This window comes from Drosophila pseudoobscura, chromosome X, assembly GCF_009870125.1.
Source record: "Drosophila pseudoobscura strain MV-25-SWS-2005 chromosome X, UCI_Dpse_MV25, whole genome shotgun sequence".
Taxonomy (NCBI): Eukaryota; Metazoa; Arthropoda; class Insecta; order Diptera; family Drosophilidae; genus Drosophila; species Drosophila pseudoobscura.
The window spans coordinates 32,840,762-32,864,407 of record NC_046683.1 but is presented as its reverse complement, the minus strand read 5'-3'; the positions used below and the strand labels follow the sequence as shown (position 1 = coordinate 32,864,407).

The 23,646-nt window shown below is 44.6% G+C and overlaps 1 long non-coding RNA gene across 1 annotated transcript; it reads right to left on the bottom strand.

The window, feature by feature from the left end:
• Positions 1-20,472: 20,472 nt before the first annotated feature.
• On the bottom strand, positions 20,473-21,973 carry LOC117185010 (uncharacterized). The gene is made up of 2 exons (XR_004470504.1): positions 21,389-21,973; positions 20,473-21,312 (listed from the first exon to the last, which is right to left on the bottom strand). It is a non-coding gene; the product is annotated as an uncharacterized lncRNA (long non-coding RNA).
• Between the last annotated feature and the right edge of the window lie 1,673 nt (positions 21,974-23,646).

The following is a 23,646-nucleotide window of genomic DNA, read 5'->3' as shown; positions in this document are numbered from 1 at the left end:
GAAGGGTTCTATATAAGTGCAGGTGCCCTATAGTTTCGGAGGTTCCACTTTTTTAGGGCTATATTGCCATATTGGTGCTAATGCCCAAAATATGCGATCCTGCCACATTTCCTGGAGCGTGGATGCTATATATGTACGGTGGTTCAGTATACATGCCAGTGCTGGATAGGGAAGGGTTCTATATAAGTGCAGGTGCCATATAGTTGCGGAGGTTCCACTTTTTTGGGGCTATATTGCCATATTGGTGCTTATGCCCAAGATGTGCGATCCTGCCACATTTCCTGGAGCGTGTGTGCTACATAGGTACGGTGGTTCAGTATACATGCCAGTGCTGGATAGGAAAGGGTTCTATATAAGTGCAGGTACCATATAGTTGCGGAGGTTCCACTTTTTTGGGGCTATATTGCCATATTGGTGCTTATGCCCAAGATGTGCGATCCTGCCACATTTCCTAGAGCGTGGATGCTATATAGGTGCGGTGGTTCAGTATACATGCCAGTGCTGGATAGGGAAGGGTTCTATATAAGTGCAGGTGCCATATAGTTGCGGAGCTTCCACTTTTTTGGGGCTATATTGCCATATTGGTGCTTATGCCCAAGATGTGCGATCCTGCCACATTTCCTGGAGCGTGGGTGCTATATAGGTGCGGTGGTTCAGTATACATGCCAGTGCTGGATAGGGAAGGGTTCTATATAAGTGCAGGTGCCATATAGTTGCGGAGGTTCCACTTTTTTGGGGCTATATTGCCATATTGGTGCTTATGCCCAAGATGTGCGATCCTGCCACATTTCCTGGAGCGTGGATGCTATATAGGTGCGGTGGTTCAGTATACATGCCAGTGCTGGATAGGGAAGGGTTCTATATAAGTGCAGGTGCCATATAGTTGCGGAGCTTCCACTTTTTTGGGGCTATATTGCCATATTGGTGCTTATGCCCAAAATATGCGATACTGCCAAATTTCCTGGAGCGTGGATGCTATATAGGTGCGGTGGTTCAGTATACATGCCAATGCTGGATAGGGAAGGGTTCTACATAAGTGCAGGTGCCATATAGTTGCGCAGGTTCCACTTTTTTGGGGCTATATTGCCATATTGGTGCTTATGCCCAAAATATGCGATCCTGCCACATTTCCTGGAGCGTGGATGCTATATAGGTGCGGTGGTTCAGTATACATGCCAGTGCTGGATAGGGAAGGGTTCTATATAAGTGCAGAAGCCATATAGTTGCGGATGTTCCACTTTTTTGGGGCAATATTGCCATATTGGTGCTTATGCCCAAAATATGCGATCCTGCCACATTTCCTGGAGCGTGGATGCTATATAGGTGCGGTGGTTCAGTATACATGCCAGTGCTGGATAGGGAAGGGTTCTATATAAGTGCAGAAGCCATATAGTTGCGGAGGTTCCACTTTTTTGGGGCTATATTGCCATATTGGTGCTTATGCCCAAGATGTGCGATCCTGCCACATTTCCTGGAGCGTGGATGCTATATAGGTGCGGTGGTTCAGTATACATGCCAGTGCTGGATAGGGAAGGGTTCTATGTAAGTGCAGGTGCCATATAGTTGCGGAGGTTCCACTTTTTTGGGGCTATATTGCCATATTGGTGCTTATGCCCAAGATGTGCGATCCTGCCACATTTCCTGGAGCGTGGATGCTATATAGGTGCGGTGGTTCAGTATACATGCCAGTGCTGGATAGGGAAGGGTTCTATATAAGTGCAGAAGCCATATAGTTGCGGAGGTTCCACTTTTTTGGGGCTATATTGCCATATTGGTGCTTATGCCCAAAATATGCGATCCTGCCACATTTCCTGGAGCGTGGATGCTATATAGGTGCGGTGGTTCAGTATACATGCCAGTGCTGGATAGGGAAGGGTTCTATATAAGTGCAGAAGCCATATAGTTGCGGAGGTTCCACTTTTTTGGGGCTATATTGCCATATTGGTGCTTATGCCCAAGATGTGCGATCCTGCCACATTTCCTAGAGCGTGGGTTTCAGATCGTTGCGGTGATTCAATATACATGCAAGTGCTGTATAGGGAAGGTTTCTATATAAGTGCAGGTGTCATATAATTTCGGAGGTTCCACTTTTTTAGGGCTATATTGCCATATTGGTGCTTATGCCCAAGATGTGCGATCCTGCCACATTTCCTGGAGCGTGGATGCTATATAGGTGCGGTGGTTCAGTATACATGCCAGTGCTGGATAGGGAAGGGTTCTATATAAGTGCAGGTGCCATATAGTTGCGGAGGTTCCACTTTTTTGGGGCTATATTGCCATATTGGTGCTTATGCCCAAGATGTGCGATCCTGCCACATTTCCTGGAGCGTGGATGCTATATAGGTGCGGTGGTTCAGTATACATGCCAGTGCTGGATAGGGAAGGGTTCTATATAAGTGCAGAAGCCATATAGTTGCGGAGGTTCCACTTTTTTGGGGCTATATTGCCATATTGGTGCTTATGCCCAAGATGTGCGATCTTGCCACATTTCCTGGAGCGTGGGTGCTATATAGGTGCGGTGGTTCAGTATACATGCCAGTGCTGGATAGGGAAGGGTTCTATATAAGTGCAGGTGCCATATAGTTGCGGAGGTTCTACTTTTTTGGGGCTATATTGCCATATTGGTGCTTATGCCCAAGATGTGCGATCCTGCCAAATTTCCTGGAGCGTGGATGCTATATAGGTGCGGTGGTTCAGTATACATGCCAGTGCTGGATAGGGAAGAGTTCTTTACAAGTGCAGGTGCCATATAGTTGCGGAGGTTCCACTTTTTTGAGGCTATATTGCCATATTGGTGCTTATGCCCAAAATATGCGATCCTGCCACATTTCCTAGAGCGTGGGTTCCAGATCGTTGCGGTGATTCAATATACATGCAAGTGCTGTATAGGGAAAGTTTCTATATAAGTGCAGGTGTCATATAATTTCGGAGGTTCCACTTTTTTAGGGCTATATTGCCATATTGGTGCTTATGCCCAAGATGTGCGATCCTGCCAAATTTCCTGGAGCATGGATGCTATATAGGTGCGGTGGTTCAGTATACATGCCAGTGCTGGATAGGGAATGGTTCTATATAAGTGCAGGTGCCATATAGTTGCGGAGGTTCCACTTTTTTGGGGCTATATTGCCATATTGGTGCTTATGCCGAAAATATGCGATCCTGCCACATTTCCTGGAGCGTGGATGCTATATAGGTGCGGTGGTTCAGTATACATGCCAGTGCTGGATAGGGAAGGGTTCTATATAAGTGCAGGTGCCATATAGTTGCGGATGTTCCACTTTTTTGGGGCTATATTGCCATATTGGTGCTTATGCCCAAAATATGCGATCCTGCCACATTTCCTGGAGCGTGGATGCTATATAGGTGCGGTGGTTCAGTATACATGAAAATGTTGGATAGGGAAGGGTTCTATATAAGTGCAGGTGCCATATAGTTGCGGAGGATCCACTTTTTTGGGGCTATATTGCCATATTGGTGCTTATGCCCAAGATGTGCGATCCTGCCACATTTCCTAGAGCGTGGGTTTCAGATCGTTGCGGTGATTCAATATACATGCAAGTGCTGTATAGGGAAGGTTTCTATATAAGTGCAGGTGTCATATAATTTCGGAGGTTCCAATTTTTTTATTGCTATATTGCCATATTGGTGCTTATGCCCAAAAAAATATGCGATCCTGCCACATTTCCTGGAGCGTGGATGCTATATAGGTGCGGTGGTTCAGTATACATGCCAGTGCTGGATAGGGAATGGTTCTATATAAGTGCAGGTGCCATATAGTTGCGGAGGTTCCACTTTTTTGGGGCTATATTGCCATATTGGTGCTTATGCCCAAAATATGCGATCCTGCCACATTTCCTGGAGCATGGATGCTATATAGGTGCGGTGGTTCAGTATACATGCAAGTGCTGGATAGGGAAGGGTTCTATATAAGTGCAGGTGCCATATAGTTGCGGAGCTTCCACTTTTTTGGGGCTATATTGCCATATTGGTGCTTATGCCCAAGATGTGCGATCCTGCCACATTTATTGGAGCGTGAATGCTATATAGGTGCGGTGGTTCAGTATACATGCCAGTGCTGGATAGGGAAGGGTTCTATATAAGTGCAGAAGCCATATAGTTGCGGAGGTTCCACTTTTTTGGGGCTATATTGCCATATTGGTGCTTATGCCCAAGATGTGCGATCTTGCCACATTTCCTGGAGCGTGGGTGATATATAGGTGCGGTGGTTCAGTATACATGCCAGTGCTGGATAGGGAAGAGTTCTTTACAAGTGCAGGTGCCATATAGTTGCGGAGGTTCCACTTTTATGGGGCTATATTGCCATATTGGTGCTTATGCTCGAAATATGCGATCCTGCCACATTTCCTGGAGCGTGGATGCTATATAGGTGCGGTGGTTCAGTATACATGAGAGTGCTGGATAGGGAAGGGTTCTATATAAGTGCAGAAGCCATATAGTTGCGGAGGTTCCACTTTTTTGGGGCAATATTGCCATATTGGTGCTTATGCCCAAGATGTGCGATCGTGCCACATTTCCTGGAGCGTGGATGCTATATAGGTGCGGTGGTTCAGTATACATGCCAGTGCTGGATAGGGAATGGTTCTATATAAGTGCAGGTGCCATATAGTTGCGGAGGTTCCACTTTTTTGGGGCTATATTGCCATATTGGTGCTTATGCCCAAAATATGCGATCCTGCCACATTTCCTGGAGCGTGGATGCTATATAGGTGCGGTGGTTCAGTATACATGCCAGTGCTGGATAGGGAAGGGTTCTATATAAGTGCAGGTGCCATATAGTTGCGGAGGTTCCACTTTTTTGGGGCTATATTGCCATATTGGTGCTTATGACCAAAATATGCGATCCTGCCACATTGCCTGGAGCGTGGATGCTATATAGGTGCGGTGGTTCAGTATACATGCCAGTGCTGGATAGGGAAGGGTTCTATATAAGTGCAGGTGCCCTATAGTTTCGGAGGTTCCACTTTTTTGGGGCTATATTGCCATATTGGTGCTAATGCCCAAAATATGCGATCCTGCCACATTTCCTGGAGCGTGGATGCTATATATGTACGGTGGTTCAGTATACATGCCAGTGCTGGATAGGGAAGGGTTCTATATAAGTGCAGAAGCCATATAGTTGAGGAGGTTCCACTTTTTTGGGGCTATATTGCCATATTGGTGCTTATGCCCAAGATGTGCGATCCTGCCACATTTCCTGGAGCGTGGGTGCTATATAGGTGCGGTGGTTCAGTATACATGTCAGTGCTGGATAGGAAGGGTTCTATATAAGTGCATGTGCCATATAGTTGCGGAGGTTCCACTTTTTTGGGGCTATATTGCCATATTGGTGCTTATGCCCAAAATATGCGATCCTGCCACATTTCCTGGAGCGTGGATGCTATATAGGTGCGGTGGTTCAGTATACATACCAGTGCTGGATAGGGAAGTGTTCTATATAAGTGCAGGTGCCATATAGTTGCGGAGGTTCCACTTTTTTGGGGCTAGAGTGCCATATTGGTGCTAGTGCCCAAGATGTGCGATCCTGCCACATTTACTGGAGCGTGGGGGCTATATAGGTGCGGTGGTTCAGTATACATGCAAGTGCTGTATAGGAAAGGGTTCTATATAAGTGCAGGTGCCATATAGTTGCGGAGTTCCACTTTTTTGTGGCTATATTGCCATATTGGTGCTTATGCCCAAAATATGCGATCCTGCCACATTTCCTGGAGCGTGGATGCTATATAGGTGCGGTGGTTCAGTATACATGCCAGTGCTGGATAGGGAAGGGTTCTATATAAGTGCAGGTGCCATATAGTTGCGGAGGTTCCACTTCTTTGGGGCTATATTGCCATATTGGTGCTTATGCCCAAAATATGCGATCCTGCCACATTTCCTGGAGCGTGGATGCTATATAGGTGCGGTGGTTCAGTATACATGCCAGTGCTGGATAGGGAAGGGTTCTATATAAGTGCAGAAGCCATATAGTTGCGGAGGTTCCACTTTTTTGGGGCTATATTGCCATATTGGTGCTTATGCCCAAGATGTGCGATCCTGCCACATTTCCTGGAGCGTGGGTGCTATATAGGTGCGGTGGTTCAGTATACATGTCAGTGCTGGATAGGAAGGGTTCTATATAAGTGCAGGTGCCATATAGTTGCGGAGGTTCCACTTTTTTGGGGCTATATTGCCATATTGGTGCTTATGCCCAAAATATGCGATCCTGCCACATTTCCTGGAGCGTGGATGCTATATAGGTGCGGTGGTTCAGTATACATGCCAGTGCTGGATAGGGAAGGGTTCTATATAAGTGCAGGTGCCATATAGTTGCGGACGTTCCACTTTTGTATGGGCTATATTTTGCCATATTGTTTCTAGTGCCCAAAATATGCGATCCTGCCAAATTTCCTAGAGCGTGGGTGCTATATAGGTGCGGTGGTTCAGTATACATGCCAGTGCTGGATAGGGAAGGGTTCTATATAAGTGCAGGTGCCATATAGTTGCGGACGTTCCACTTTTGTATGGGCTAGAGTGCCATATTGTTTCTAGTGCCCAAAATATGCGATCCTGCCAAATTTCCTAGAGAGTGGGTGCTATATAGGTGCGGTGGTTCAGTATACATGCCAGTGCTGGATAGGGAAGGGTTGTATATAAGTGCAGGTTGTAGTGGCCAGTGAAGCAAACCCAGATTAAATTCCCTAATAATTTCCCAGATATAAAGCAGATTCAAATCACGCGCCAACTTGATTAGTTCGGACACCAAGGCTTTAAAAACAGCTACTTCGAATATGGAGCTTTAATTGCTCGAATGTTCTTTTTCGTCTCTCGAGACCGAATTCTATGGAAGGGTCCCGTTAAAGCTCGTCTATGCCGCTTAAGCCGACAGCGACGGTGAACACGCGGATCAATTCCATTTCTCTCCCAAAACACTTCGGTTGTGCCTGTGCCAATAGTGCCAAACTCTAGTGGAAGTCCACGTGTCCCTGTATTACATAATACATACCAAATTACATAACTGCAAGTCGGCGGAGAATCGACTAAAAAAGCAAGATCAAGCTATATTGTGTGGTGAAAGTGCAAAGTGCTACGTAGAGAAAAAGAAGGTGATTATAGAGGAAAGCAGGTTTGGTACATTCACTGAATTCCGAATCTATTACAGAATCTCTTGGTCACTGGAGGTCTGCCGTGCTTTGGCGCTCTCACGCCTAAACCCCCCCACGCAACCTCCAGTGTCTTATTTTTGGCCGCTTCGAATTACCAGCGTCTCCGTTGTACGGACGATCCGCATCGACTTTTGAATGCCCTCTAATCGTATCTTGCGAGATACAACTCAACATCCTTGATGCGGAATCGACAACGCCTAGGAATTAAAGTGGAAATTTATGTCAGCTGAAATTGTGCAGAAAATGTGAATACCAGATCAGGAATCGGAATCTAGGGTGACCTGTGTCGTGGACAACATGTGATCATCGATTCGTGAGTACGAACATACCCGCGAAATAGCAGGGTATAGCAGCGGTGCAGCGTAATGAAAGGGAGAGCGTGATAACTCACACGCCAAGAGCGAACTTTCGTTCGAAGAGAATTCGGACATATGCGTGCGTATGCACACACATATAAACGTGCATTAATTTGATCATCGACATTCTCTTTGCTTTGTCTTGTTCTTTTCTTTTGCTTGCATTCTTGTGTTTGCACTTCAATTAAATTTGACTTTAAATGTAAAATCATATAAACATATACATTTATATTAAGGAATATCTTTCCTATAGAATTAATTTCTTTATCTTATGTCTTAAGTTCCTTTCCTAATTAACTCAATGTTAAGCCTTGATTAACTCTGGCAATGTCGGCCAAAATATCATTCTTTAATTCTTTACTATTTTTATATAATTAATATTGTTCCACAGCTACCGAAGCAGTTCATTGGGCCCAACGAGCTCGTCAAGGAAAGTGTTTGAATTTGGTAATGATCATTAGTTTTGTATTGAATGGAAATGTTGACCTTCGTGAGTAAAAGGCTCAGTTTTGCTATGAATTGTATTTTATATTCTTAAGTTAATGAACCTTTTTGTTAGATATGAATCTTTTGAATCTTAATTAATACGAGGGGGAACGTTGTGAGTTGCTGCGGACACCGCAACTCTACGGTTATACCCGATACTAAGTCAGTATGGCTCTCCTCCGGCAGACGCCGCTAATATTTAACGACACGACAAAGAGTGCGTGCGAGAGAGACAGAAAATCAGTATGAGCGTGACGTCGGGCGCTGCGTAGCCACTGCAAATTGATTTGTTCCTTTTGGCTATAAAAATGATCTGATCTGATCCAGATTCAGCAACCGGATAGATATGGTCATTATCTATGATTCTGCGTTTTTAGTTTTCTCAAATCTGCAATATTGTGGATGCAACAGATTTTCGTCCTTTGTGGGGGCGGATGGGGGTGGGGCGAAATTCTGAGATATACGTTTTATAGTGACATCTTAAAGGAGTGTGTGTACCAAATTTGGTTACTCTAGCCTTAATAGTCTCTGAGATTTGTGGTTGCCTCAGATTTTCGTCCTTTGCGGGGGCGGAAGGGGGTGTGGCGAAATTTGGACAGGAAACGGTCAAGGTCCGATATCACAGGAGTGTGGATACCAAATTTGGTTGCTCTAGCTCTTATGGGTTCTCAGATCCTTGAACTCATATTTTGCAATTGGCAAAACCGACCATGAAACCTGTGTGTTAGAGGGAGACAGAGCGAGAAAGAGTGAAATTGTTTTCGTGATTCTGGCTATAATAATTATACGATCTGGATCAGATTTTGCACTCTGTAAGATATAGTCATCTTCTACGATTCTGCGTTTTTAGTTTTCTCGTATCTTTAAAATTGTGGATGCCACAGATTTTCGCCCTTTGTGGGGGCGGAAGAGGGCGGGGCAAAGTTTTTAAATATTTTTGTAGCAGTGACATATCACAGAAGTCTGGATCCAAAACATCGTTGCTCTAGCTCTTATAGTCTTTGAGCATTAGGCGCTGAAGGGGACGGACAGACGGACAGACGGACGGACGGACAGACGGACAGACGGACGGACGGACAGACAGACAGGGCTCAATCGACTCGGCTATTGATGCTGATCAAGAATATATATACTTTATAGGGTCGGAAACGATTCCTTCTGGACGTTACACACATCCACTTTCACCACAAATCTAATATACCCCAATACTCATTTTGAGTATCGGGTATAATAACTATTTTGAATTAACATGAATATGGAATAAATAACCCCCCCATTCTGTCTAAGTACCTAATGCCAATGATACATCGAGTGTAATAATGCCGCGGTAGTTACGTTAGGGGCCATGCCAACATCGTTCCACGCATTGCCGAAGGTAGGGAGGGTATAGAGGAACTAGTGATCTCCTACACCTAGGATCACTAAATTAAATACGCGACTACCGGATTCCTTCTTGCCATCTATGCCGACCGGGGATTGATTACATTTGTTTTTTTTTCTTGTGTTTTGATCAAAGTAGATTCTGTGTAAGTGCACTTAAATTTTTATAATATGGCGAGAACAAGGAAGTATAGGGATAGGAAAGACCCCGACCCCATCCGGCGAGCTGAGCCCAGAGCGCAGTATAGTGCACTAACCCCGATTCCCTTTCCTGCGGAGGCTGCATTGCCAAAAAGATTTAACCAGCCCGTAGCCGTAACATTATAAAATGGCGCCCAACGTGGGGCCCGAAGACGAAACGACGTGTTATAATCGTAAAAGTGTAGCAAAGATACGATTATTTCAAGATGACGATAATTCCGAACGTGTGGAGTAACCTTCGTGCTTCACGGTTAAGCTCTGTTAATACACCCATTAGCCTGTTAATTAGAAAATTCGGTATATCGTGTAGACGTGTAGTCAGCTTTTGGAATGGAGATTTCAATTCGACTGAGTAGGGATTGGTCTACCAAGAAATGACGGCGTGAACTGTATAGATGTCTGAAGAAAATATTTTAGTAGAATAAAGATGTTAGTGCCGTGTATCTGAGCTGTGGAATGTGCATTGCAATCGCAGGATTTTGTATTGATCGACCCAACCAGACGCACGACCACTTTCAACTTTATAGGAACATGACTTGTTCGGTACTTGGAATGGCGGGTCTTAGAGGAACTTTGAGTTTCCGACGAGTATCAAACATAGTCTAATAGGAACCTTTAATATCCATTTAAATCAATAATCATAGAGGCAGAAGAGAGGAGTTACACATCGATGTAGCATTGGCATTTGTGGAAAAGACAGAAAATATAAAATTGATTGGAGAGAAAAAAAAAAAATTTAAGAGGAAATATGACCAGTAAGGATAATAGCTTTGAAACTGCATTAGCTCAGCATGGCTATTGTCGCATTTGCCACGATAAACTTGAGAAAGATCAATTGTTTGCCACGACACCGTGTCAACATCAATTTCACCATTCCTGTTTGACCGATTGGCTTAAGAGTTCACCGAGTTGTCCAACCTGTCGCGGACTATGCACTACAGAATTGTTAGTTCGGGGAAATGTTGATTTGGCGACGGAATTAAATATCGCGGACCTTGCAGAGGCAGGAGATTCGAACACTGAAGGAATTCCCCTCGATGCGCCAGGGCCAAGTGGAAGTAGATTTCGAGGTAGAGGCAGAGGCGCTATTCCCAAGTCAAATATAGTAACGAGATCTAAGCAAAGGGAGGGAAATCCTACCCCTACAGACCCAACTAGCCAATCGCTGAATTCATCTAACGCCATGGATAAGAGCGAAATTGTTAATTTGGTAAGGTCAATGATGGGCACACAACAAAAGACGTTGTTGGAGAAGCTAACCGCCCATATAGAGACAGCATTGAGCCATCAGCTGAGTTCGTTTCAATTGAGATCGGGACTTGCGGAGCAGGCTTCGAATTATCAGCATGTACCAGCAGACGTTAGGAGTAGAGCAAGCCAAGAGGCAGACTTAAGGAATACTAGCAATCGCTCTTCAGTTTCAATTTCACCAGAAAAGGTAGGACATGTTATTCAAAACTGGAAGGTAAAGTTTGACGGTAGTAAGGACGGTCTATCGGCCACAGAATTTATTTACCGGGTACGTTCCTTGACGGCACAGACCCTGGGAAACAATTTCCAGCTGGTTTGCGATCATTTGCACTTATTGTTATCCGCAAAAGCAGGTGATTTGTAACAATTCCACGATATATTTCTATACGTGAGTAGGGGATGGATTGGAGGGGATGTCGAGGTCACGGCCGGTGGGGATTCTTTGGTTCCGTGCTCATTCGGTAACTTGGGGGGGGGTTCGTTTGACCGCGTCTCGACTCCTACTACATAAACTTTAAAATGTTAGAATCCCGTGACTCTACAGGGAGCGAACTCCGAAAACAACACTATGCCTATTCCGAGCATAACGGACATTACATGGCACAATTATAGGGTGTACCCGAAAGTACCAGGGGCTTTCGTCGGCTTGTTCCAAACTCTCGCGGGCGTGAGGTCTTGCGATGGAAGTCGACCCACACGATTCTATACCCACCCTTCCATGACTTCCAGGGGTGCGAAGGTTCTGGAAATCCCTACTATTCTCACCCTACCCCATTAGGTCACCCTGTCCCTAGGAAAATTATAAGTCTACTCCATGTTCATTGCTAGTAAACTTCAATATATTTCTTGGTACTTCATCATAGACATTTTGCTTCAATCCAAACTCACAAACAAAGGTTCACTTCTTAACATAATGCTAGTCTTGCACTACCATCAGCAGGCAACTCAAAAAAAAAATTAATGAAATGCGAAAAAAAATAGGAGGCTTAATCACAAAAAAAAAAAATTCTTATAGATATAGGTATATATAAATGGGGGAGTATAATTAGATAATATATGAATATAATATAAGATATTAGAATTAAGTAAATTAGGTATGTATAAAGGCAAAAAATAAAAATAAAAAAAATTATTCAAAAGCAGCAGGGGTCATACCAGCAATCAGCAATGGTGAGCCAAAACGAAATTTAATTTAACATTATAAATTTATTTAAAATTCTTTTTTTCTGGGTTGAGGAGATTTTTTTTTTCTATGTTGGTTAGTGTATTGCTTGGCTACGTTTCCATGCATTAAAAGAATGCAGGGAATGCGAGCAATGCAAGCTTAGCAGCATTGGCACCGAAGAGACCGAAAAGCTTCGAGCGTGTGGAACGCAAGCGTTGCGCTCTCTTATCAGCAGCGGCTGGCCGCTGCGCATGCGTTTTAGATTTGAACGAATACAAGCGCAAAGGAGAATATTAAAATTGGTTCACTTACGGCTTGCATACAGTGGTCCCTCGCTGAAAGGCGCCTTTCATTGTGGAGCTGTGGAGACCCTGTTAGTGTGTGCCCAAATCGGAGGGGGATTGGGAAATAGGGGGGGGTATGAAAAGGTTTTCTTTTGTAGTCGGTTATTTTATGATTACATCGTTAAGTCTCCAACCCGAAAAATAAATTTCGTTTTGGGAGCTGGCACCTTCACGCCTAGCGAGGTAGGACTGTACCTCAGAGTTAAAGAATATAAGTGCTTAAAGAACAAGAAAAAAATTACAATTAAAACTACACTATGCTACAAAATCTCGGTCCGGATCCGTGGCGGCGTCTTCTAGGCCGTCGCAGACAGCGAGTTAGCGGCGCATAGGGAGGGGGGGGTACTCTCTATGCCCTCGATGCCCTCTATGCGCGTACGTTAGATATGGCGCAAGGGTTAGGGCCGGTGGAGGTTATGTCACCGGGCAGGTGGATGCTTCCTCGACTCCAAAAGGGGAACAAAAATCCCGGCCCCACACCAAGGTCGACTCCGAAGAGTACTCCCGTCAAGGGTGGGAGTTTGGTGTGGGTGGGGGCAGAACTTTGGGAGAGCCGGGTGGCTACCGCTCGGGGCCAGGGCCCTATGGGCGAAACAGAACCAAAACCACGAGGCTCAGAAAAAAATCTAAATTTTCCCTACAGGGCACTTTTACATACCGGTTTTTCCGGGCTTTTTCCACGGAGACACGAGTGTTGGGTGCTCCTGGCCGAGTTGTGGGACGCACGGGTTTGCACCAAGAACAACACTTGCCACTTTTCTCGGCGCACGGTTATTAATTGTCGCCCGATTTCTGCGGCGCGCCCACCGTGTGGGACTTTCCCCGTTACGTTTTATTTATTCTCGGTTTGTCTTTGTGGCACTTATTCGGGTTGTACTTTCTTACTTTTCTTTTCTTTTGGGATTACACGTGGTCGATTTAGTTATATATTTTTTTTTCCGAAGCGGCGATAGCCACCGGCTGCACAGATTCAAATTTTCAAAAGAGAACGTTCTGGTGCTTTTGCACTGCTTAAATACGAGCTTACCGATCTTAAAGCTCGGCTTCGAAAGCTCCGTTGCGATGCGCTGCACAGCACTTACGGCAGCTCAGCTCAGCTGTTCCCTACCTCGAGCTTGCTTGCACCCACCCCAACTATACTATGCCCTGCAGCGCTAATTGGCCCAAGGTTATTGCATGCGATATCCGAGCACCATAGCGATAACCTATTTTGAATCGGTATTGTCCAACCGCAACCGTTACACCACCCGATAATATGCCACCGTTAAACGGAATATTAGCGGGAATCAGGATCGAATGTCTTTCGCATGAAAGGTTCCTATTTCTCGGCCCTGCAGATTTTCCAGGAGGTAGAAACAATTACCCAGTTTTTTCCGCACGCGACATTTCAGAAATTTAGGAGCCAATTTGGCATTAAAGTTTTGCGTGAATTTACTCAAGGAAAAATTTCGGTGAAATACTTCCTGACCTTCTCGGAACGACACAGGCTTGGCTCGTAAATTGTATTGAGCCACGTTGCGCTCATACGCTTTCTTAATATTTCCCTGTATATCTTTTCGAATTAGAGCTAAATTGTCTGACCTAGCTACCGGGACAATGGGTTCTTCCAGCAAGTCTAAATCCTTCAGAAGCTTATAATCCGTCCCATGAGTGAGCATATCTAAGCCAAACAGGGCTCGATATGGTGAACAACCTAAGGACTGATGTAGTGACGATCGCAGCGAACAAGATATACTTGAGAGATGCTGATCCCAGTATGTCTGATCCTGCTGAAGATATGCTCGCACGGCAGCTAACAATGAACGATTTACTCGTTCCGCCGCATTACTTTGGGGAGAGTATAGTGCCGTGTACATATGTTTAATTCCCAGCTGTGTCAAGAATGCGTTGAATTCTGTAGCTTTGAATTGTTTTCCATTGTCGCTAACAATAGTTTCAGGCACCCCATATGCATGAAAGATGTGCTTCAGCAGAAATTCTTGGATTACTACGGAAGTAAATTTCTTCAGGGGGTGTAGCCAATGGTATTTACTGAAGTGATCTAGAACAATTAGCAACCCCACATGTCCATTTTTGCTGCGTGGATAAGGTCCAAGCAGATCTATGTATAATCGTTGAAAGGGTCGACAAGTTGGTATGTGGTTACCCATGGGTGGCCGCAGAGTATAGTTAGGAGCTTTGCATGCTTTGCACACCTCGCAACTACGAATATACTCTCGAACATCTTTAGCTAAACCGGGCCAAAACAGATTTCTTCGAACTTTTTCTATGGTCTTTTGCATGCCGGCGTGCGCAGAAGTAGGATTGTCATGAGCTTGTTTAAGAACGTCGGTCTTCAATCGCTCGGGAACCCATAACTTCCAAGTGCGACTGTCTTGCCCTGCCTTTCCATCTGCGTGTTCGGTTCGAATGTACAGAAATTGGTCGTTAATCTTCAGATCGGGCAGTTGAGAGGAATTTTTCTGATACTGTTCTTTTAACTGTTGGTAGCTCTCATCCTGAAAGGCATCGGATTCGAGATCTATCACAGGACTCATCACTACTGCGGATACTTCCGGTTCATGTAATCGGGAAAGAGCATCGGGGACAATGTGATCTTTTCCTTTTCGGTGCGATATCGAGAATTTAAATTGCTGTAATCTAAAAATCCATCGAGCTAACCTCCCCGACACGTTTTGCTGGCGCATTAGCCACAACAAACTGGAATGATCAGTAACCACTTCGAATTCCTGCAGTTCCAGATAGCAACGGAACTTTTCGATGGCCAGAATTACGGCCAAGCACTCGCGCTCCGTAACGCTATAGTTACGTTGCGCACGACTTAGTTTTTTCGACATAAACGCAATTGGCTTTTCCTGCAGATCCACCAATTGCACGAGCACGGCTCCTATACCAAAATCACTAGCATCACAGTGGAGGAAAAATTTCTGTTCGAAGTCTGGGTTTTCGAGCACTGGAGCAGAAGTCAACACGGTTTTTAAAGAGTCCATTGCGACTTGTGCTTCCGGAGTCCAAATAAATTTCTTTTTGTTAGAAAGAAGCTCGGTGATAGGACAGGATAGCTCAGAGAAATTCTGGATGAATCTACGGTACCAGCCGCAGACCCCAAGAAAGCCGCGAACCTGTTTGAGATTCCTTGGCGGTGGCCAGTTCACTATGCAAGCTACTTTGGAGGGATCAGTGCAAATACCTCCATTACTGATGACGTATCCAAGATAATTGACGCTGGTGACACAGAACTGACTCTTCTTAATATTCAGAGTCAGGTTGGCTTTTCTGAACTGTTCAGCGAGTCGTACCAGCACGGCTAGATGGGAAGAGAAATCTGCTGATACGATGCAGAGATCGTCCAAGTATCCAAAGACGCAGTAACGCAAATCCGGGGGAATGATCTCATCCATCAAACGACACATAGTGGATGGAGCGTTACACAGACCAAAAGGCATAACCTTAAACTGATATAAAGGCCTTCCCGGGACCGTAAAAGCAGTTAGTGCCTTGGCATCCTCAGAGAGTTCGATCTGCCAATATGCATCTTTTAGGTCCAGCTTGGTTATGATATTTGCCTTGGGCAACCGGGCAAAAATACCATCGATACTTGGTAATGGGTAGGCATCCTTACGGGTGACTTCATTCAGTCTTCGAGCATCGAGACACAGACGGACTTTGTTGGGCTTGAGAACCAGTCGCATTGGCGAACTCCAAGCACTGGATGACGGTTCGATAACGCCTAGTTGGAGCATGCGATCTACCTCAGCATAAAGCAACTTTTCCACAGCTGGGCTAACCGGGTAAAAGCGTTGTTTTACGGGGGCGGCCTGACCTACATCGATATGATGCTTAAGCAAGGCCGTACGCCCTAGTCCCGCCGTCGCGTTGGGAAATAACTGTTTAACTACCTCGAGTTGTTGGTTTTGCTGCGTCGTTAAAGGATACCGTAAAGGATCTGGTTCGGCTGCCTCATCGTCTTTCGAGCTTATCTCGACAGCTGCAATGATGTCTGGGGCCAGCGAAAAGGATCTCCAAAAATCGTGACCTAGGATTAGATTTTGTGTCAGGGATGGAATTATATATAACTTCATGGGTTTCTCGATAGTTCGATAACGCATGATGACATTTAATACCCCCATTATCTGTTGACTTTGGCCATCTGCAGTTTTTGCAGTGGCGTTTATTAGTTTATATTCAGAAAAGGATGAAAAATCAGTCTGAGCTACTTCCGCACCTATACAGCTGATACTTGCGCCGGTGTCTAACAGCCCCTGTTCTGTTCGACCCAGAAAGGATACTTCGGCATAACTGCGCATATCCTTGGGACTATTAATAATAGCGGAAACTAACAGTCTACGGTTATTTTTGACATTATCATAATATTTTCTTAACCGCTGGATTCGTTTTGGGGCTTCATGTGTTTTTTCATTAAAAATTCTGTTTCGAACCTCTAAATATTTATGAATCCGTTCGGGATAGGGTAAAAACCGACAACTTCTCTTTACGATCGTATTCGTTTCCTTTCTTTTCTCCCAACAAGAAGCCAAACTCTTCTTGTCTCCCTCTAAGTCAGCGGGCAAGATTAATGGTGGTTTTTTGGGGGCATCCTGCTGTTGTTGGGTGCACCCTTCTGACGGTTTTCCGAAGCTCTACGAATGCATGTTTGGCACTGCGGCTTATAAACATTCGGAGCTCCACAGCCGTAACAAAATATCCGCCTATCTGCCATACAATTTTCCCACACATGTCCAAGCTCCTCACAATTCCAACAAGAACGCTTAGCCGTCGAACTTTGAATGGCCTCTACGCTGATATCCTCATACTCTTCTTGATCGCTTTCAGGGCGCGATTCCTCCAGACTATGTATCGACCGGCGGCCGACCGGTGGCCGAGACTTGTCAGATTTCTGTAACTCCTGCACTAGATTTTCATGCATCTGTACTAATCTTCTCAATTGACCAACTGAGCTAATGGACTGATATAAGATTTTGTGACGGGTTTCGGGAAGCAAATTTGCTTTTAAGATTTCTATTAATTCCTCTTCCGCCATTTTAATTCCAAATTTATCTATAAGACCAGCCACGGCGTCGTGAAAAGCGACGAAGGATTCTCCGACGTGTTGCTTTCGAGCTCGAATCAATTCCTTGCTCATAAACTCAGAACGATAGTCTTTATATTGTTGTCTAAGAGCTGCACAAAATTCTGTCCAAACGATGCGATCTACCTGCTTGTGGTATCTCCAATACCAATCGCGCGCTTTGCCAACCAGCAAGATGTGCAAATGTTTGCAAAGGCCGAGAAAATCGCTATCCAAGGTTTCATCGGTTAATGTTTTGACTCGGTAAATGAATTCTTCTACCCCTAACCCTTCGGTAGAACCATCAAAAGGAACATTCCACTTTTGCATAATGTTGGCCGTCTTGGCCGTTCGCAGGCTAGTCATGCTGTTTATACATGAAACTGGTGTTGGGATATTTGGCCTCGCATACCCTTCCTGCGGACTCGCTGGCGGCTGAATGTGCAAAGTGGATATGGCTCTGGCCACAGTGCGCTCAATTATCTGTTGGAGGACATCCAAGTCCAACCCCTGGCTTGGAGGGGCTGTCCGTGCATTGGGTGCTTCCCAAGGGCTAGAGTGCGTGGCGACATTAGCTGACGGAGCTTCAGTCTGGTTGGAGCTATGGCTAGCATCCAATCCCGACAAACACACTACTTCCGGACCGGAAGATCGACCTGGCGGGATCTTCGGGACCTGCTTTTTGGCTGGTGCTCGAATTCTTTTGGACCGAGTGGGTCTATTGGTTCGTTCTACCGGGACTGAACCTACAGTTGGAATTTGGCTCAATTGGGTATTCTTGCCATTTCCCTCGGATATCTTTCCCGTCTCTGGCTGAAAATGTCCATTTGCCGGGGTCTGTGCGACCTCCAAAGCTTTGGCAAGACTTCGAGTAGTAATTCCCGAGGGACCGGGTAATTCTGTTGGCTCCGGCTGCGGCTTGTTTGGAGAACAATTGCCAACAACGAGTTTTGCTTGAGATAACGTACATACTCGGCTACAGTTCGGACACTCCTCGTGATGAGGGAACCATTCTTCCACACATGCTTTATGGAAAACGTGATTGCACGGAGTACAAAAACACGGCTGAGTATTGGACATTTCGGAGCAACAAATGCCGCAAAAGTTTTCCGAACTCAGCGGATTGTTGTGCTGAGGACTATGTCGCAGCGGCATTTTTTATAAGATTTTTTTTATTATTATTTGTTTTCTATATTCTACCAAATTTTTCCTAGGGTGACATGTAATGGGTGACATAATAAGATAGAGATAGGAGTTGCGAATCTTTGGAACAGCGACAAAAGAATGGATTTTGTTTGGGCTATGGTTTCTAATTTGCATTGTCTTAGTATCAGTGCACTGGTTTAAGTGTCCACATATGATTCGGCAAGGGTACGCAAGCAGCATACGCGCTAGTTCCAGACAACCATATGCAGCCACCGCTGCCACTGGAATAATACCCGCCAATGGTAAGGGTATGAGTGAAGACCAAATCTGGGACCGCAATCTCGGTGCTTCCATCACCCGTACAGGGACAATCAGTACTGATATCCGGCCTAAACCAAATATGCAATATTCTGCAATTGTATGCAACCGTATGCTATGCACAAAGAGTAACAATACCAAATCCGAATCAACCTCACAATTCAATCTATTGAAACTAATATCCGCTGAATTAACTGTAGCTTGCAGGACGCGACCTGAACCAATCTCGCTTGTTCGGTATGAATACGCAAGCAGCATATATACATATTCCAGACAACAAGTTTGACTAGCCCGACAGGATGCGTCACCCTGGGAACTACTTTCTTAATTCCGGATTATCACTTAAGCTTCCCTTCGTCGTAGACTCGACGACTTCACAATAAAACTCAGAGGAACAACCAGTATTAGGATCCAAGCAGAATCCGCAATTTTCTGAAATTGTATCGGAGCAATGACCAGATCGTTTAGAGAAAACTAAAGTCAGCATTAAGCATATGAATACAAACGAGCAATAGGTGGGACGAGCCAATAGCTGATTTTGTTGCTAAAGTGACCAATACTTTCTACTGTCACTATAACTTTTGCTAGGGACCCACGTTGGGCGCGAAAAATTTATGTAACAACGTTACACCCTCGCGTCCAACTGGGTATAGACAGTAGCTAGCATTGAAAAAAACCTGCCCCACGTTGGGCGCCAAAAATTTATGTAACAATTCCACGATATATTTCTATACGTGAGTAGGGGATGGATTGGAGGGGATGTCGAGGTCACGGCCGGTGGGGATTCTTTGGTTCCGTGCTCATTCGGTAACTTGGGGGGGGGTTCGTTTGACCGCGTCTCGACTCCTACTACATAAACTTTAAAATGTTAGAATCCCGTGACTCTACAGGGAGCGAACTCCGAAAACAACACTATGCCTATTCCGAGCATAACGGACATTACATGGCACAATTATAGGGTGTACCCGAAAGTACCAGGGGCTTTCGTCGGCTTGTTCCAAACTCTCGCGGGCGTGAGGTCTTGCGATGGAAGTCGACCCACACGATTCTATACCCACCCTTCCATGACTTCCAGGGGTGCGAAGGTTCTGGAAATCCCTACTATTCTCACCCTACCCCATTAGGTCACCCTGTCCCTAGGAAAATTATAAGTCTACTCCATGTTCATTGCTAGTAAACTTCAATATATTTCTTGGTACTTCATCATAGACATTTTGCTTCAATCCAAACTCACAAACAAAGGTTCACTTCTTAACATAATGCTAGTCTTGCACTACCATCAGCAGGCAACTCAAAAAAAAAATTAATGAAATGCGAAAAAAAATAGGAGGCTTAATCACAAAAAAAAAAAATTCTTATAGATATAGGTATTTATAAATGGGGGAGTATAATTAGATAATATATGAATATAATATAAGATATTAGAATTAAGTAAATTAGGTATGTATAAAGGCAAAAAATAAAAATAAAAAAAATTATTCAAAAGCAGCAGGGGTCATACCAGCAATCAGCAATGGTGAGCCAAAACGAAATTTAATTTAACATTATAAATTTATTTAAAATTCTTTTTTTCTGGGTTGAGGAGATTTTTTTTTTCTATGTTGGTTAGTGTATTGCTTGGCTACGTTTCCATGCATTAAAAGAATGCAGGGAATGCGAGCAATGCAAGCTTAGCAGCATTGGCACCGAAGAGACCGAAAAGCTTCGAGCGTGTGGAACGCAAGCGTTGCGCTCTCTTATCAGCAGCGGCTGGCCGCTGCGCATGCGTTTTAGATTTGAACGAATACAAGCGCAAAGGAGAATATTAAAATTGGTTCACTTACGGCTTGCATACAGTGGTCCCTCGCTGAAAGGCGCCTTTCATTGTGGAGCTGTGGAGACCCTGTTAGTGTGTGCCCAAATCGGAGGGGGATTGGGAAATAGGGGGGGGTATGAAAAGGTTTTCTTTTGTAGTCGGTTATTTTATGATTACATCGTTAAGTCTCCAACCCGAAAAATAAATTTCGTTTTGGGAGCTGGCACCTTCACGCCTAGCGAGGTAGGACTGTACCTCAGAGTTAAAGAATATAAGTGCTTAAAGAACAAGAAAAAAATTACAATTAAAACTACACTATGCTACAAAATCTCGGTCCGGATCCGTGGCGGCGTCTTCTAGGCCGTCGCAGACAGCGAGTTAGCGGCGCATAGGGAGGGGGGGGTACTCTCTATGCCCTCGATGCCCTCTATGCGCGTACGTTAGATATGGCGCAAGGGTTAGGGCCGGTGGAGGTTATGTCACCGGGCAGGTGGATGCTTCCTCGACTCCAAAAGGGGAACAAAAATCCCGGCCCCACACCAAGGTCGACTCCGAAGAGTACTCCCGTCAAGGGTGGGAGTTTGGTGTGGGTGGGGGCAGAACTTTGGGAGAGCCGGGTGGCTACCGCTCGGGGCCAGGGCCCTATGGGCGAAACAGAACCAAAACCACGAGGCTCAGAAAAAAATCTAAATTTTCCCTACAGGGCACTTTTACATACCGGTTTTTCCGGGCTTTTTCCACGGAGACACGAGTGTTGGGTGCTCCTGGCCGAGTTGTGGGACGCACGGGTTTGCACCAAGAACAACACTTGCCACTTTTCTCGGCGCACGGTTATTAATTGTCGCCCGATTTCTGCGGCGCGCCCACCGTGTGGGACTTTCCCCGTTACGTTTTATTTATTCTCGGTTTGTCTTTGTGGCACTTATTCGGGTTGTACTTTCTTACTTTTCTTTTCTTTTGGGATTACACGTGGTCGATTTAGTTATATATTTTTTTTTCCGAAGCGGCGATAGCCACCGGCTGCACAGATTCAAATTTTCAAAAGAGAACGTTCTGGTGCTTTTGCACTGCTTAAATACGAGCTTACCGATCTTAAAGCTCGGCTTCGAAAGCTCCGTTGCGATGCGCTGCACAGCACTTACGGCAGCTCAGCTCAGCTGTTCCCTACCTCGAGCTTGCTTGCACCCACCCCAACTATACTATGCCCTGCAGCGCTAATTGGCCCAAGGTTATTGCATGCGATATCCGAGCACCATAGCGATAACCTATTTTGAATCGGTATTGTCCAACCGCAACCGTTACAGATTGGTTCTGGCAGTTCCATCGTAAACATGAAGAGTTCGCGTGGGAGACTTTTTGTCTGGCATTTAGGGATAAATATGACGATGCTGCCACTGATGTCGACATATGGCGTAGAATCGCGAAACGAAAGCAAGGGGAAAATGAACCTTTTGATTCCTATCAGAACAGTATAGAAGAGTTGGTGAATAGACTCGAGCGTAGCCTACCAGAATGCGACCTTGTTAAGCTGTTGATTGACAATTCAAAAAGTACACTTCATCACGAGTTACTACATTTGAATATCACTTCGATAAAGAAATTACTTTTAGAGGTTAAAAAGCACGAACAATTTTATTCGGAACTTCGAAACCCTTCTTACAAAACGCCTTTTGTAAACCGGCGCAACATCTCCGAGATCTCTCCGGAGAGGGAACACCTTGAGGAGCCTGAACCAATAATATAAAATTCGTTCGAAGAGAATTCGGACATATGCGTGCGTATGCACACACATATAAACGTGCATTAATTTGATCATCGACATTCTCTTTGCTTTGTCTTGTTCTTTTCTTTTGCTTGCATTCTTGTGTTTGCACTTCAATTAAATTTGACTTTAAATGTAAAATCATATAAACATATACATTTATATTAAGGAATATCTTTCCTATAGAATTAATTTCTTTATCTTATGTCTTAAGTTCCTTTCCTAATTAACTCAATGTTAAGCCTTGATTAACTCTGGCAATGTCGGCCAAAATATCATTCTTTAATTCTTTACTATTTTTATATAATTAATATTGTTCCACAGCTACCGAAGCAGTTCATTGGGCCAAACGAGCTCGTCAAGGAAAGTGTTTGAATTTGGTAATGATCATTAGTTTTGTATTGAATGGAAATGTTGACCTTCGTGAGTAAAAGGCTCAGTTTTGCTATGAATTGTATTTTATATTCTTAAGTTAATGAACCTTTTTGTTAGATATGAATCTTTTGAATCTTAATTAATATAACTATTTTGAATTAACATGAATATGGAATAAATAACCCCCCCATTCTGTCTAAGTACCTAATGCCAATGATACATCGAGTGTAATAATGCCGCGGTAGTTACGTTAGGGGCCATGCCAACATCGTTTCACGCATTGCCGAAGGTAGGGAGGGTATAGAGGAACTAGTGATCTCCTACACCTAGGATCACTAAATTAAATACGCGACTACCGGATTCCTTCTTGCCATCTATGCCGACCGGGGATTGATTACATTTGTTTTTTTTTCTTGTGTTTTGATCAAAGTAGATTCTGTGTAAGTGCACTTAAATTTTTATAATATGGCGAGAACAAGGAAGTATAGGGATAGGAAAGACCCCGACCCCATCCGGCGAGCTGAGCCCAGAGCGCAGTATAGTGCACTAACCCCGATTCCCTTTCCTGCGGAGGCTGCATTGCCAAAAAGATTTAACCAGCCCGTAGCCGTAACATTATAAAATGGCGCCCAACGTGGGGCCCGAAGACGAAACGACGTGTTATAATCGTAAAAGTGTAGCAAAGATACGATTATTTCAAGATGACGATAATTCCGAACGTGTGGAGTAACCTTCGTGCTTCACGGTTAAGCTCTGTTAATACACCCATTAGCCTGTTAATTAGAAAATTCGGTATATCGTGTAGACGTGTAGTCAGCTTTTGGAATGGAGATTTCAAT